Source organism: Limulus polyphemus, unplaced genomic scaffold (assembly GCF_000517525.1).
Source record: "Limulus polyphemus unplaced genomic scaffold, Limulus_polyphemus-2.1.2 Scaffold192, whole genome shotgun sequence".
Lineage (NCBI taxonomy): Eukaryota > Metazoa > Arthropoda > Merostomata > Xiphosura > Limulidae > Limulus > Limulus polyphemus.
In genome coordinates, this window is record NW_013665802.1 from 712,205 (window position 1) to 729,071 (window position 16,867).

The 16,867-nt window shown below is 35.7% G+C and overlaps 2 protein-coding genes across 5 annotated transcripts in view; one reads left to right on the top strand and one right to left on the bottom strand.

Annotated features, from left to right (window-relative positions):
• Positions 1 to 16,867, bottom strand: part of LOC106478235 (ninein-like protein) — a 130,217-nt gene that overhangs the window by 42,652 nt on the left and 70,698 nt on the right. The window lies entirely within an intron of this gene.
• The window catches only part of LOC111084987 (XK-related protein 4-like), a 21,044-nt gene continuing 17,480 nt past the window's right edge, over positions 13,304 to 16,867 (top strand). The window contains exon 1 of the mRNA XM_022381794.1: positions 13,304 to 13,370. The gene's annotated coding sequence lies outside the window, so the exon portion shown is untranslated. The remainder of the gene's footprint in view (positions 13,371 to 16,867) is intronic.

Sequence of the window (16,867 nt, forward strand, 5' to 3'; positions counted from 1 at the left end):
AGTATAACTACGTGTTAGTATGTTCTCTTCTTGATCAGTTCTAGCAAGAGTATAACATGTGTTAGATGTTCTCTTCTTGATCAGTTCCAGCAAGAGTATAACACGTGTTAGATGTTCTCTTCGTGGTCAGTTCCAGCAAGAGTATAACACGTGTTAGATGTTCTCTTCTTGATCAGTTCCAGCAAGAGTATAACACGTATTAGATGTTCTCTTCGTGGTCAGTTCCAGCAAGAGTATAACACGTGTTAGATGTTCTCTTCTTGACCAGTTCTAGCAAGAATATAATACGTGTTAGATGTTCTCTTCTTGATCAGTTCCAGCAAGAGTATAACACGTGTTAGATGATCTCTTCTTGATCAGTTCTAGCTTGAGTATAAAACGGTTTTAAGTATCATCTTCATGCTCTGTTCTAGCATGAGTATAACAAGGTGTTAAGTATTCTATTCTTGATCAGTTCCAGCATGAGTATAACAAGGTGTTAAGTATTCTATTCTTGATCAGTTCCAGCAAGATTATAACATGCCGTTAACTGTTCTCTTCTTGATCAGTTCTAGCTTGAATATAAAACGGTTTTAAGTATCATCTTCATGCTCAGTTCCAGCATGAGTATAACAAGGTGTTAAGTATTCTATTCATGATCAATTCCAGCAAGATTATAACATGCCGTTAACTGTTCTCTTCTTGATCAGTTCTAGCTTGAGTATAAACGGTTTTAAGTATCATCTTCATGCTCAGTTCCAGCATGAGTATAACAAGATGTTAAGTATTCTATTCATGATCAATTCCAGCAAGATTATAACTTGCCGTTAACTGTTCTCTTCTTGATCAGTTCTAGCTTGAGTATAAAACGGTTTTAAGGATCATCTTCATGCTCAGTTCCAGCATGAGTATAACAAGGTGTTAAGTATTCTATTCATGATCCATTCCAGCAAGATTATAACATGCCGTTAACTGTTCTCTTCTTGATCAGTTCTAGCTTGAATATAAAACGGTTTTAAGTATCATCTTCATGCTCAGTTCCAGTATGAGTATAACAAGGTGTTAAGTATTGTATTCATGATCAGTTCCAGCAAGATTATAACATGCCGTTAATTGTTCTCTTCATGACCCGTTCCAGTATGATTATAAATAACATGGTGTTAAAAATTGGAATTACATAAAATTGTTTACAAATTTGCTTTCTTGGTGATGAAAAATTCAATTCTTACACATACATTTTTGGCGGAAACACTGTGTTTAAAATGCATGTATATTCGATGTGTACCTTGAATCTCTTTATAAGTGCACACAGCAACAAAGCTTTCGGGACTTAAATACACAAGGTTGTTGAGATAAAAGGAAAACTGACCAACTAAACATACACTAACATTTATGTGATTACATGAAACACTTATTTCTAACTATAGGATGTGTGCTAGTTCTCAGTTCGATCGGTTCTGCCAAGAACCTTCCTCATAGTTCAATATATGTATACACACTCATATGTACATACTTTCACCTTAAGGAGTTTCCTCTACCATATTTAGATGGACATCGTTTTGACGTGACTAAAGAAAGTATTCAATCATGTCCCCGAGAATAGATGTTTAATGATTGAAGCATTTTACCGAAAATATACACATCAGTATTTGAAACAGGCTTAAGGTACGCTCTATAGCAGTTACTTTACGCTATCGGTTCCAAGAATGTTCTGGCGTGATCTAGTGAGTGATTAGCATGCAAGAACTCTGAATCCTAGGGTTCGTGACTCGCAACCCACAAAGAGGCGCTCCGCACTTTTTCATGTCGTGAGGGTACTAGTAGATTGACGGTCAAACCCTACTGTTCCATCGGACAGGAGTGGCCCAAGAGTTGGAGGTAGTGCTGTTGGCTAACTAACTACCTTCCATAGTCTATCAATTCAAAATTAGGAAGGCAATAAGTCGATAGCCCTAATATATAACTTTATGTGAAATTCTGAAACAAAATTCCAAGTAATGGTGTCGTTCCAAGTCATCTGGATATAATAATTAAACTAAGCGAGTTTTCAAGTTTTATTTAATACCACAGATAACACTACACGTGCTGTGTAAAAGTATAGCTTTAAAACGAAACAAAGTACAAACTCTTACTGCTACCTTAACTTATATAATGTCTATATACACACACGTACACTATAAAGTTGAAGTAAACGATGTTAGTGCGGAAGCTTAAAGACCTCGTAGGAACTGGTAACATACGAATAATCACTATAAAAATAAATAAGTAAACAACTTAACATTTTTGATTTATAGCCTTTGTATTACTATTAATTTGTTTAAACTTCTCTTAGACATATAATAATGAGAGTTGCACTCATCATTTGCAAAACTATAAACCTATTCAACTAATTTGTATTACTATTAATTTGTTTAAACTTCTCTAAGACATATAATAATGAGAATTGCACTCACCATTTGCAAAACTATAAACCTGTTCAACTAATTTGTATTACTATTAATCTGTTTAAACTTCTCTAAGACATATAATAATGAGAGTTGCACTCATCATTTACAAAACTATAAACTTATTCAACTAAGCCTCATTTAAATCAATTTTCTAAATGTACACATACACACAACAAGAAAACATCTATGTACCAGTAATATATAATAACAACTTGAAATAATGGGCATTCGGAAGACTTGTGCTCCTTGCATGACACTTATTACTGTATTAACCTATGCGATGAAACGCACACACTCACCCAAACTACGTCTGTTTACAATGTGTATTGATTTGCACACTCAACGATTAGAGAGACGAGAGAGAGATTCGATCAACTTGACAAATTAATTGTTCCATTAATTTCAATCGAAAGTGCACAGAAATGTTCTAGAACCTTTGTGTTATTAGTTATTAAAAATAAAATAAACTGTTTAAAACTACCATAAAACAAATGTTTCTCCTGTCGTTCATAATCAATATACAAAAAGTTGGTATAATTATACGTGTTCGATACTTCTTGAGCGCCCTATATTGCCATATGCAAAGTTAAAAAAAATTCAGTGTTTTTCTACTTACTAAATATCATGCTTAAACAGATGTTGCCGTGAAAAACATAGCTATCTATCATCATTACTTTGCTGCTAGACTGTCTCCTCTGAAAAAACAAAACAAAAAGAAAACATTCCAATGACAGAACCGTGGGTCCATATACTTAAAATGTAAATCATAACAGAAGTGTTGAGGAACACGACTGCTATTACACTGGTAAAAATATGATGCCTGAATTTATCCGTGAAAAGTATATAGTCGCCCGCTAGCTCTGGCGATCTCCACAAAAATTCAACTGCGGGGCTTAAGCAGGTCTTCGTGACCTTGAGTTGACCTCATGAAGTTTGTTCCTTACAATTTGGTTAACGATAATCACCTCAATTTCTGTGCTGAGTTCATCGGGTCACTGGCAATTTTTACCAGCCACGTTTGCAGACAGCGATCATTTTACATGGTGTCTTGACCTCTCACAGCCCGGCACGCTAACTTCTCGGCCACACCCAGGCCAACTAGTTTATCGATCAGTTGTCTGATAGCCTGTCCACAACGTTCCCGCTACGAATTGTCATTTATTTCTCTGTTTGTTCAGATTTTAACAGTTGAAAATCTCTAGCAGTGTGCACTTTCGTCACAAACCTCCACCTGCAGGTAATAGGTAGTACTGGCACGCACTTATACGGGAACCATAATAAAGTTGAAACAATCACGAAATCAGCAAATTACACAATTCAGAGCCGAAATATGTATATGTTTCCCTAAATGGTAAGACGAGCAAATTGCACGGAAACAGTGGTGCATTCTCACAACAGTACGAGTAAAACGTGTTCACATAACTAACTACATAACGATTTTTGGAATCGCATTCAGGAGTAATTTTCAGAGATGACTCAATGTTTGTACCTTTCAAATTTTGATGTGGTACAGCTGATGGAGTACGTTGTGAGGATTTCGAATTACCACGTGCTCGCTTTTAAAAGATAAAGTCAAGAAAAAAAAATTAAGATATTGCCTAATCTAACGATTGTTTTACTAGTTTTGTTTTTAGTTTTTGGTCACACCAATAAAGTTATACGACAGTTAGAAAACAAAAAACACTATCTTGTGTTCAGTGCCAGTCCACAATTGATAAATACAGTTTACAAGAATGTGATACAGCACACATACTTAATGTGAGTATATGTATAAAGTACATCGGTTTTTACTAAGTACAGATATCCACGATAAAAATCATTTTGAAACCCCACATTACATGCTAACAGAGTATAGCTTAAACATAGGCTTTACTTTACCGATCTCATACCAATATAAATGTACCGTACAATCAGAACTGTCTGATGACTCATCATTTACCTAGGTTTGTTTGTTTGTTTCAGCGCAAAGCCAGCCCACGCTTCGTCCACCAAGGGGAACCGAACCCCGAATTTTAACGTTGTAAGTCCATAAACTTACCGCTGACCGGCCGGAGGACATTTACCTATAGGTAGATTTAAAAGTCAAACAATACAAGAAGTTTATCCTTCTAAGTTTTAAATTATACGTTAATAATATTCTTTTCAATGTGTAGCCCAGTGATACTTTTTAATTTAATCCCAAAGTATTGTATTCTTTACTAAGACGTGATGACAGAGGCTTTTTAATTCAATCACTTCAGCGTGTCTCCACGCCTCAGATCCCTGAGTAAATATGTCTGTTATTCACTACAGATACCCTCGGGTACCAATGCCTGGAAAGTGGTAGTTTCATTGGCTTTAATTAAATTTCAACAGCATCTATTTCCTAAGTGTAAATGTATGTGCGTGTTCGTTGCAAAGAAGCAGATGTATAGACCAAGTTCATTAAATTCTCTGACCTGGAAAACTAAACAAAAAGATTTATCCACAAAAGTGCGCAGAAACGCAATGATACCGGAAGAAAAGAAAAAACAGAACTGAAAAAAAACACACCCGATAGTTTAGAAACGTTCAGATTTCTGCTCAGATTATTCAGAAACTGTATACAAATATTATACACAGTTTGAACGGATTCACTTTATAAAATATATGAACAATAAGTTCAGATGTGTTTGTTTTGTTGTTAAAAATAAAGCTTCACAATGGACTATATGCGCTGTCTCCATCGTAGGGATCAAACGACGTTATAAGCCACCAAGCTCACTGATAAGCTACGAGGGCCTAATAGGTTTAGGCCTTTTATTTTTACTTGTTTGAAATAATTCAATTGCATAGAAAGAATCACATTTACATAAATTCTTAACAACCAGCCAAAATATAAAACTTCCCCATCCCAAATTTTACTTTTCTTTGCACAAGGATTGCTTCCTGTTATTCTGCCTCTAAGTTCGCTGATTAAAATTACTTAAAATATTATTATTTTTAACCCTGACTATCTATACAAATGGTTAAGTTTTTTTTGTTTTAACTATAAGTAAAGGATATGCGTGCACACCCCCACCATAAAGCTTTCTTATTTGAAGTTATATGGAATTAGGAATCCTTTTTATTGCTTTTTATTTACGCACAATTGTTTACGTATCATAAAAGAAAATATATATCATTGCTTAAATCCTGCTAGAGAATTTAACTAGTTTTAGATATAATTTACAAAGAGCATAAAACGTGTTTCATCTTTCAAATGATGCTCGAGTTACAGGCTTATGGATTGTTTGTTTGTTTTTGCATTTCGCGCAAAGCTACACGAGGGCTATCTGCGCTAGCCGTCCCTAATTTAGCAGTGTAAGACTAGAGGGAGGCAGCTAGTCATCACCACCCACCGCCAACTCTTGGGCTACTCTTTTACCAACGAATAGTGGGATTGACCGTCACATTATAACACCCCCACGGCTGAAAGGGCGAGCATGTTTGGTGGGACGGGGATTCGAACACGCGACCCTCAGATTGCGAGTCGAGCGTCTTATCCACCTGGCCATGCCGGACCACAGGCTTATGGAAACATCTATACTGGTTAGAACGTATTCATATTTTCTAAATAACAATATTTTAATCATACCAGTTACATGGGTTTCACAGCATATTACAAAAAATATTAAGGTGGCAGACCCCATGGGGTCTCTCTTCGCTGAATTTTATGTGAATTCCATGACACCCTGTTGCGTACAGTTTAAAAAGATAAGCAGCGACAGAAAACTAAGTTCAAGATACACTGAGGAAACAATTCTATTATTGAATACAGCATTGGTGGTGTAAGTGTTCGAGAAATTTCAGCCGGTACAGTAATGCCTAAATCTACTGTGAGTGATGTAATGGAAGACCAACAGATGTGTTAATGTAGACTCAGAATTAATCACTCCTTGTACCATACAGTCTTTGAAATTGGCTATGGAGCAAAACCAGACATCCGGGATTAAATCCATCATCTAGAACTTTCAATGTTCAGGACTGTATGTTTGTCTGAATTTCACGCAAAGCTATACAAGGCTTATGTACGCTAGTTGTCCCTAATTTTGAAGTGATAGACTATATATATATATAAGAGAGAGAGAGAGAGAGAAGATTTTCCAGACTCTTATAAAGCACTCACAGTCCCAAAGTGCTAAGCGCGATTTTTTATTTATCTTTATTTATATGTGGTAGTAACGGAACATGAACCACAACTTCCAAGTCCAGCACCCAGAGGACCGCGCTCGACACGTTCAGGACTCATCTACTCTACACGGGGAGCTCCATCATGTTAATTTCACGAACGGCTTTTAGACCATAAACCGATTATTAAAGCCGTGAATGAAAAAGACTGACTTTTATAATGTTTTGAGTGTCGAAATTAGGACGAAGAACAATGAAAAATATTCATGTACAGCGATGAATTCCGCAGGAGATTATTTGTTTCGGATATGGATGGATTTATTAAGCACAAACCCGGTTTTTAGCGTCATAAGCCCCGAGGCTTACGGCTGGGGGAGGGGGGGATATTGATGGATATGAATGTGACAGCATTCAAGCCATGAATACATATATTCCTGGACAGATAATTGATCGTATATTCACATTGCAAAATAGTTGAGACCTTAAGTTTTCATGAAGTCTGACCACAAAAAAAATTTAAGTTAAGAGATCTTGGACCCATACAAGACAATTAAAAAAAAAAAGGTAAGAATGCACATTGATTACGTATTTTCAAGAGGTTACGTCGACATATACACGACAGTGTTCTTGGGAAATAGAAGGCACCCCTAAAATGGATGCGATCGATAAACTTAATTAACTATCGGATTCTCGCTTAGTAAACTTATTAAAACTAAGAACTTGTATTTTCCGAGTTCATTAAGATACTTATATTTAATGCTGTTACTACCTGGTTAAAAATCGTCGCATCTTGAAAGAATCAACGTGTTAGCTATATCATTTTTGCACATCTTCATTTTACAGCTTATTTTTGTTACCTTTAATAAATTATTTAAAATAAGGTATGAAAACAAAATCTCTCGCTCTCGTACAAACATCATATGAAAATTAAAGTGAAAATTTTACGATGTCTATCAGAGATTAAAGTTCATATTACTAGCCACCTGGAGGCTCAGCGGAAAGTCTGAGGGCTTACAACGCTAAATATTGGGTTTCCATATTCGCGGAGGGTAGAGAAAGAATAGCCCATTCTATAGCTTCGTGCTTAATAACAAACAAACAAAATCAAATTATCAAGACCTGGCATGGTCTGGTGGTTCAGGTTCTCGACTCACAATCTGCGAGTTGAGGAGTCGAAACCCGACACCGAACATTCTCGCACTTTCATCCATTATAATGTGACTGTCAATTCGTGTCACTAACTGATTCTTTAAACATCTGAATACATATACTTACTGTTGTTTCGTGCCACAAGTGTCAATTTCATTTGTTTCAAAATCTCTCTCTGTCTCTCTATTTTACCTTCTGTAGATGTTCCGTCGATAACCCAAAATATAAGTTGGGTACAAAGTGTATCCATGCTGACCATGTATATATGTGTGTGTCTTTCACACTTGGTACTATAAGTAGTAGTTCAGTCAGAAACGTATCTGATACAGATACATCCTCATATATAACTTTACGAAGAAGTAAGATCATGCGTCAGTTCTAATACCATTAAATCAGTAGTCATCAAATATCATCTTTAAATCCACGTGTGAGTAAATGTCGCATACTTCAGCTACAGGCATCCGACAAAAGAACACCATCCAGATGTCTCCCGAGAGAAGTTGTAAGGTTTCTTTCTTAACCCATGCACTCATAAATTAAACATGTTCATTTTATTTAGAAATCTAATGGGGAGACGCATGAAAAGAAGTACATACTGGATGTGGCATGCCGCTCTCATTATTAGTTTACTACTTTATCGAGTCGTGCGGTTCTCTTCTTTTTACAGATAAGCTCCTGGAAGAAAGTAAACCACACGAATACCGTTCTTCCTCATAAACCTTATTTGTTCCTGCTGTCACAATAAACTTCAATCTAAGTAACGTCGAAAGCTGGGCGATCATGATATCCTTATCAGGCACCGACTGACCAGTAATCCCAATCTTCAGCAACTACATTTCGTACAGAAGTTCAGTTAATGTGACAATTTTAGAGAGCAATAAAAGGCGTACGTATAGTGTCTGAACTACCTATCAAAACGACTTCCTTTAGGTGACCACACTAAAATATATAAATCTTATATTACTCCCGTTCATGTGTTATTGAATAATTCAGTTTTTCTTTTAATAAACTTAGAATTTGAATAGAATAATATTCCAATGAGCGGACTTTAAAATCCCCAGTTGGTTCAATTATTCATGTTGCGCTTATTTGATTTTCAGTGTAATAAAAAATAAGAAAAACAACCCTTAATATTTTAAATATCCATAACTTCAACTCTATTACTGTGAAGAGGGTCGGATCTTTAGTGGATAGCGCGCCAGGCTGTGAATCGGAAAGTCCAAGGTTCGAGTCGCAGAATGCCGCTGAACGTACTCTGAACTTTTAGCTGTGGGAGCGTTAAAACATTGACAGTCAATCTCGCTATTCGATTAAAAGTAGTCGGGTTCTGCTGATTAGTTGTCCTCTTTCTGGTAAACAGTTATAAAATAAGAACGACTATACTTGATCCTCGGAATCTCTTGACCTGGAAATTTAACCCATGTGTTGCATAAGGTGCCGATCAAGTTGCAAATACCAAAACATATGATGGACAATTTACTCAATACTTATAGAACATGAAATACGTATATGTACCCAGTTTCACAAACCAGTTACACTTGGATTTCGGACCAATCAGTTTTATTTCAATAAACATCAATTTTGAAATATATGTAGTTGAAGATCAGAGCGAAAACTATATAAACTATACATAAAATATCGGTGCTTAAAAAAATTGCTACAATAGGTAGCACTTGTCATTCACAACCATAAAAGGTAATGTTCTTTTGGGACCAAACTAAAGTAAAAGAAAAAAACAATTCTTGAAAAATTCCCAGTAATCCAACAATTCTGGTTTGCATAACCAATGATTACAGTCTATCGTTCCAATAAATAGTAAATTTTAATAGTTACCCATAGTAACAAAAAAAACAAGTTCTCAAAGTTTAGTTATTATTGCGAGTCCTTTAAAATTTTGTATTTACTTCTCTTCCGAGTTTATTCATTCTTCTCGTCTTTCTACATGCTGTTTATTCATTCATCTCTTATCTCTATGTGCTGATTATTCATTTTTATTGTCTCTACGTGCTATTTATTCTCCTCTCTACATGCTGTTGATTCACTTTTCTCTTAACTTTATGTGCTGATTATTCATTTTTGTTGTCTCTACGTGCTATTTATTCTCCTCTCTACATGCTTAGTCAATAAACAGCACGTAGAAAGACGAGAAGAATTAATAAAGAGCATGTAGAGAGGAGAATAAATAGCACGTAGAGACAACAAAAATGAATAATCAGCACATAGAGTTAAGAGAAAAGTGAATCAACTTCTCGTCTTTCTACATGCTGTTTATTGACTTTCTCGTCTTTCTACATGCTGTTTATTGACTATTCTCGTCTCTTCATACATGTCAGTTGTTCATTTTTCTCATCTCTCCAGATGATGTACATATATTATTCCGCTGCTCCACATTCATTCTTCTCGTCTTTCTGTACATACTAGTTGGTCATTTTTATCGTCTCTCTGTACATGCTAGTTGTTAATTCTTCTTATCTGTTCACATGCTGTTTATTCATTCTTCTCTTTTCTCTGCACGCTGCTATTCATTACTCTCCTCTCTCCACATGCTAGTTATTTAACCTTTTGAGTTTCTCTAATACTGTTTTCCTATTTACTCTTGTCGCTACATACTATTTATTAACTCTCCTCGTCTACATTCTAGTTATTCTCTCTTCTTATCTCTCTCCTGTTTCATTTTTTTCTCCTCTCCAATCTTAGTGTAATTATCTGTCCTTTTCGTTCTACTAATATATTTATATGTATTCTCTTCTTTTTTCTGACTACCTGTTTATTTTCTCAGTGCCTATATAATATCACATATTTTTCCCTTTACTGCTCGCGCATCATTATTTCCCCATTGTCTATTTTCTCTGCACCTCCCACTTCTGTTTATTATTAGATTTTTTCAGCACCGATTGTTTGTTCTCTTCACCAAATTCCCTTTCATAGTATCTTCTTTTATATACTTTTCCCTGATAAGTTGATTACCAGGTGTTAGAAAATAGATTCTCACCATGAGTTCATAAATATTCAAATAATTTACTTTTGACTCCTCGTTTCTAATATCTGAAAATTCAACTTTTTAACTGAATAAATACAAAAAAACATCAAATACTCACTGTTCAGATATTGAACCAAGGACCCTCGCACTCTAACCACTAAGCTACTACGCTTTGCACCATTGATAATATGAAACGAAATGTGTTGAGTAAATTGTCCAGCTGTTTTTTCTTATAGTGTACGCAACTATGCGGTTAACTTTGAAATATTGGAACGAACAATTATAAAACAGAGCTACAAGATGTTCTGAACAGGAACATGCTATTCACCTTATGGGAAACACCTGTTAGGTGGGAGTGTCCAGGTGCCCACACTACATTCAGTGCATATTATTATCATTTATGAAATTGTTTGTTTGTTATGGATTTCGCGCAAAGTTACACGAGGGCTATCTGCGCTAGCCGTCCCTAGTTTTGCAGTGTAAGACTAGAGGGAAGGCAACTAGTCATCACCACCAACTCTTGGGCTACTCTTTTGCTAACGAATAGTGGGATTGACCGTCACATTATAACGCCCCCACGGCTGAAAGGGCGAGCATGTTTGGTGTGACAGGGATTCGAACCCGCAGATTGCGAGTCGAGCTCCCTAACCACCTGACCATGTCGGGCCACTTAAGTTTATGAAAATTAACAACTGTCACAGTCAGCCTTGTGTACTGCAACTACTTGGATAATGCTACATTGCCTACATTGATGGAATTCTGTAGGTCAGAATTAAGAATTATATGTATTATTTCTAGGATAGCGAGAGAAATAAACTAAGCATAAGCAAATTTTTGAAGAAACGTTTAAGATACACGAGGTTATTTCATAGTTGGATTCTACTTCCAATGGTATATATTTAACATACAATTCAGTATTCATATATTTCAGTTTGATATACAGCTATAGGTTGCCACGCATACAAAGAAACGGACGTACATCATCGTAACCTTGTCGTAAAGAGCTGTCAAAGCCTAGAAGAGATAAATGGATATATCTTGACAGCGATCACAAAAAACGGTCTGGAACATGCCTGGTTGTCAGAAGCACATCATTTAGTCCGACACGATTGTCAAATCGATGAGACATATTTGACCAAAATAGTTTGTTCTTCTCCAGATATTATGATCGTATATTAATATATTTGCGTGTGTAACTACAATGAGAAGCCAGTCGCAACTCTTCTAGCCACCAGTGCCGAACGTAGTTATTCAGAGTACGCATACATTCGTCTTGTGACGATTTCAATCATGCTTACTCACTGTATAAAACTCAAGGCCGACATGAATGTCGAAACTATTATTTGACAAAAGTCTATGTTTGTGTGTACGCTCATAACTGGCGAACCGATAGATCGATTGTCATCAAACCTGGCATGTATCCTTGGGGGCCCTAGGGGAGTGACGCAGGGGGTCGGCGTCCGGATCTGCCCCTCCCCACGTCTTTCCCGCGCATTCTGTCCGGTAATAACTTGCGAACCTCTGGACCGCTTACCGCCAAACCTGGTAAGTACCTTTACGGCCTACCGTCGAGTGACATAGAGGGTTAGCATTCAAACCTGATCCCCCTATGTCACCCCCGGGGTACTCTATGTTGAACAGGTACGTCCGCTAGTATTGTATAAATAAACAAATACGCACGATACTTTATAAAACGCATCCAATAAAATGAAACTTGTAATTATTATTAACAGGTGAGGATCCCATTGGATTATTAAATTCAACATCATGATCAGCTTTACAGCTAAATATTTCAGTAATTAAAAGGTTTCAGCCTATAATAGGAGCAGGTCATCTTCGGTTTTAATTGCTTAAAAAATACATTTCCACTGTCAAGCTGATCACGATATTAAACCTGCGATCATTATGTTGAGGTATATACCAAGAAGAAAATATTTAATCACACTCAGATAAATGATTAATCAAATTTACAGAACCTAACTCACAATACAATCCACACACTCATTCGGCTTAACAGAAATTGCCAATACGTAAAGGGACAGATTTAAATTCAGTTCATAGATGAATACAAAATACGAAACAACAGATGATGCATGTCCACATCAAACTTCTAGTATTGAATTTTTAATGAAATATGTGCCTTCATGTCGTTCAGATGATTAATATCATTAATTCTGCCAGGTCCAGTACCTAGCCCATTAATTAATGAGACTTATCTGGCACAGACAGCAGACTTCCAACGCGTTCGGTAAATTAACTGCAGTGAACTTACGCATCAGAGGATTAAAATATTTCTGCCGAATCTTCCCAATTTTGGAGGCATCACCATTAAACTCCTCAGTAATACATCACGGCGTGTTAGGTTCGCTAAAAAGCAATCAGTTATAATGAATCATGCATAAAACACTTCGTTAACCCTGTTGTCAATTTTTCATGAAAAACTTGTATAACACAGCCGCTGATGAAATGAGACGTACGCAGATGTCTTATCAAACTTTCGTCTTTATTCATTGACCCTGTTAAAAGTACCTGGCTGTTTCATCTGTTCGATAAATCAGGAACACTGGTGATTCCAATTAGCGTGTTTGTTGCTCGTTTTATTTTCAACCAATAACGGAGTACCTTTCAAGGAATTACGTGAAGTGTGAATGTGTCAGCTGCTAGGAGATTGGTCGGATGCTGAATATGTAAGTTGTTAAAATTTCCATTGACCGAGATACCTGTTTTTTAAAGTATTTCTTTATTTGTGTATATTTATTATTTCTGTATTTTTGTTCTTCTGATACAATACGCAAGAATCTAACAAATTTTTAATAGTTTGTTTGTAGTTAAGCATAAAGCTACACAATGGGCTATCCGTGATGTTGACGTGCCCATCACAGATATCGAAACCCGATTTTCAGCGTTATAAGCCTTCAGACTTACCGTTGAACCATTGGGGACACAATGGTATGAAACATATTGATATTCTTGTAAATAAGGTTAAAATCAGAAGATATATTGAATGTCTCAAATAACAAATGTAAGCTAGCACTTTGTATGGCTGACAAAAAATCAACTACAATAAAAAAGTAAAGTTATTTCATAACATTTTAGTATAACGATTTAAGGCTTCACCTGCTTTAACTTCTCTACTATTATTAATGTTACAATAGTGTTCAATAACGTAAGTAGAAAATAAAAATAGAATCAATTTGAAATTTTGAATGCGACACTTTAAGGGCTTCCACGCAGAACTGTATTATAATTGTGTGTATATATATATTAAATTTCGTGACAAATTATTTTGAACATCTTACGGATACATACGACGAAAAGTGTAGAAGCCATGATTCGTTACATTACATTCAGCAATGTGTTTTGTTTGTTTTTTTCATTTCTTGTTTTATTCATCCGATATTTATTATATAACTTCAAAAGGTCAGAGAAAGAGTTAAACTGTATCTTGATTCACGTTAAAGTCATGCACTGTAATTCTTTAACGAAACTATAAGTTTGTTGTACAAAATAAAATGTGTTTGAAATATAAAGATATACGTTTTCTGTTTAGAAAAAAAAACATTGAATTTTCAACTATCATGATTGACACCAGATGGCGCTAAATTAGAAGTCTCACATTCTCTGTGATTTATATTTATATTTTGAGGTTCTACGAACTTTAAACATTAATATATCTTTGACAACCTGTAGGTTATTTCTACAGTAAAATATTCCGAACTTAGCAACAGATCTAATGTAATATTTATGATTTGGGCAACTAAGTTTTTAAAAAAAAGTCACAGACAAAGACCGGTGCTCAGATGTTATGCTTAAAATGCATGAAAGACAAACTGTGAAATCATGTGGACTTCTGCCATTTTTCTTGATTTCAAACGACGTTTTGGGTTCCATACTCCATCTAATGAAGGTCTCAGCACGAAGCCCGAAACGTCGTCTCTAAATTAAGAGAAACAACAGAAAAAGTCCGTAGTACACTCAGTTCACATGTTGAACACACTGCCTGATTATAGTTTAAAAGAATAACTGTGAAATCATCCGAAGAAGAGGTCTATGTGATCAAGTTCCGTTAAAATACCTATGTTCACACATACAAAAGCTATCTATAGGCACATCGATACAAAGACAGCAAGACATTCAAAGAACGAAGAAAGCATTTAGAATACTTATGAACAGAGAAACAAAAAGATATACCTTATATATACCTTCACAAGTAGACGGCACAGTACGATATAATTGATGATCGTAGTCATTGTAGAACAGAAAAATAAAAGTATCAAGTGAGAAGCTAATGACAGTGTTGCACGAGCACTTTGTCTTGTAACAAAACGTACCTACTAGTACTTTGGATGTTTCAATTGCTGTGATCTAATGAATATTTAAATAAATACTGTATCCTAATTAGTTTTCCAATGAACAGTGCAAACATAATGAAGAAGTCAGTTGACTGCTCAAACCAAATTCAGGTTATCATCAATAACAGATTAGACTTCAAAATGCCCCCCTGCCCTGTAGCTTAGCGAGAAACTTGAGGGTTTATAATGCTAAAAATCGGGTTTCGACACCAGCGATTGTCAGAGTCCATTGTGTAGCTTGTACTTACCAGAAACAAACAAGAATCCAAAGTAACGACAGATTGTTGATCACGGTTAAGTGAACCAACCAACTGTACAAACTCCATATTGATATCGTACATCTAGTTTCATTGTACAGCTACTTCCATTCATATATCCCCAAGAAAGAAATACGGACCACTGGTTTGTAATATTCAACTAATCTGTTTGTTTGAAATTAAACACAAAACTACACAATGGACTATATGTGCTCTGCCCACCATGGGTATCGAAACCCGGTTTCTAGCGTTGTAAGTCCGCAGACATACCGCTGTGCCACTGGAGGGCTCAACGAATCTGCTTGTTTAACATCATATATTATTGTATTTTCAAAACTATGTTGGTTAATTATATATATCATGCAGTTTGAATAAATTTAAGGGAGGACGAAGGGTATATCGATATTACTATTTGAATTACACAGGAGGGTTATATAGTTCGGTTGTAGGACAACTACTTCCCAGACAATTGCCCCCCTGGACAACTGCTCCCGTAGGAAAATTGCCCTCCGGACAACCCCCCCCTCCGCAGCCATATCTTCTTATATTAATATAACTGACTAAAATAGGAAAAATAACACATATTTCTTGTATTTTATAGAAGAACGAATTATCTAAAATTTTAACCCTTTCGCCCGAGCTATCCTTTACTGCGCATGTCACGAGGCTTTAGTAAATCAGGTGATTGCTGGAGACCCAGCATCACCACAGCGGAAGTGGTATCAAGAATCAACTGCCAGGACAACAAACATTATAGAAGATTTTCAAAACCGCAATTTGAGAGGAATAACTCATAACTTACAGTTGTAGTGTACTTACGTTATATAACTTTACACAGTTCAACATTTTTATTTTATTACAATAAACAAAATTTAACAAGAAACTGTTATTTTCTCTTACTTAAACAGTTTAGATAATTCATTCTTCTATGAAATACAAGAAATATGTTTTTTGTTTTTTTCCTATTTTAGTCAGTTATATTGATATAAAAAGATATGTATGCGGGGAGCAGATGACCGGGAGGCAATTTTCCTACGGGGGCAGTTGTAAGGTTACCATATAGTTCCTAATCCACTATCATATATTAATATCTGATAGTAATTAGACAAGAATGAAGACTAGGTGATATTCTTTGATAGAAATAAAGGGTGATGTTATTTATTCGTTTTATATTTTTGATGTTTTAGGGGTAACTATGATACACACAGCCAGCGATAAACGGTGAGCAGTAGTGAGATTTGGGACGTTGTGTGTTCTAGCACCCAGTTCCTAACCCCATATTGAAATTCTAGCTTGCTTCCTAATTCTGCATCTATTGTTTTGATTATGTCTGACAGACGGATTATCCCCCCATGCTTTTGTGTGCTATGGCTGCATTTTCACTTTAAAATTATACCATTTATATTTTCTATATATATGGTATAACATACATTGTTATGTTATAGTTTTGCTGGCGCGACCATGTATTTATGGGTTACAAAAACTGGACAAGTGATAATGTTCAATAATATTTCAATAGCAACTTGAATCAGCATAATTCAACGGTAAATAACTGCTAATAACTATAGGAGTATG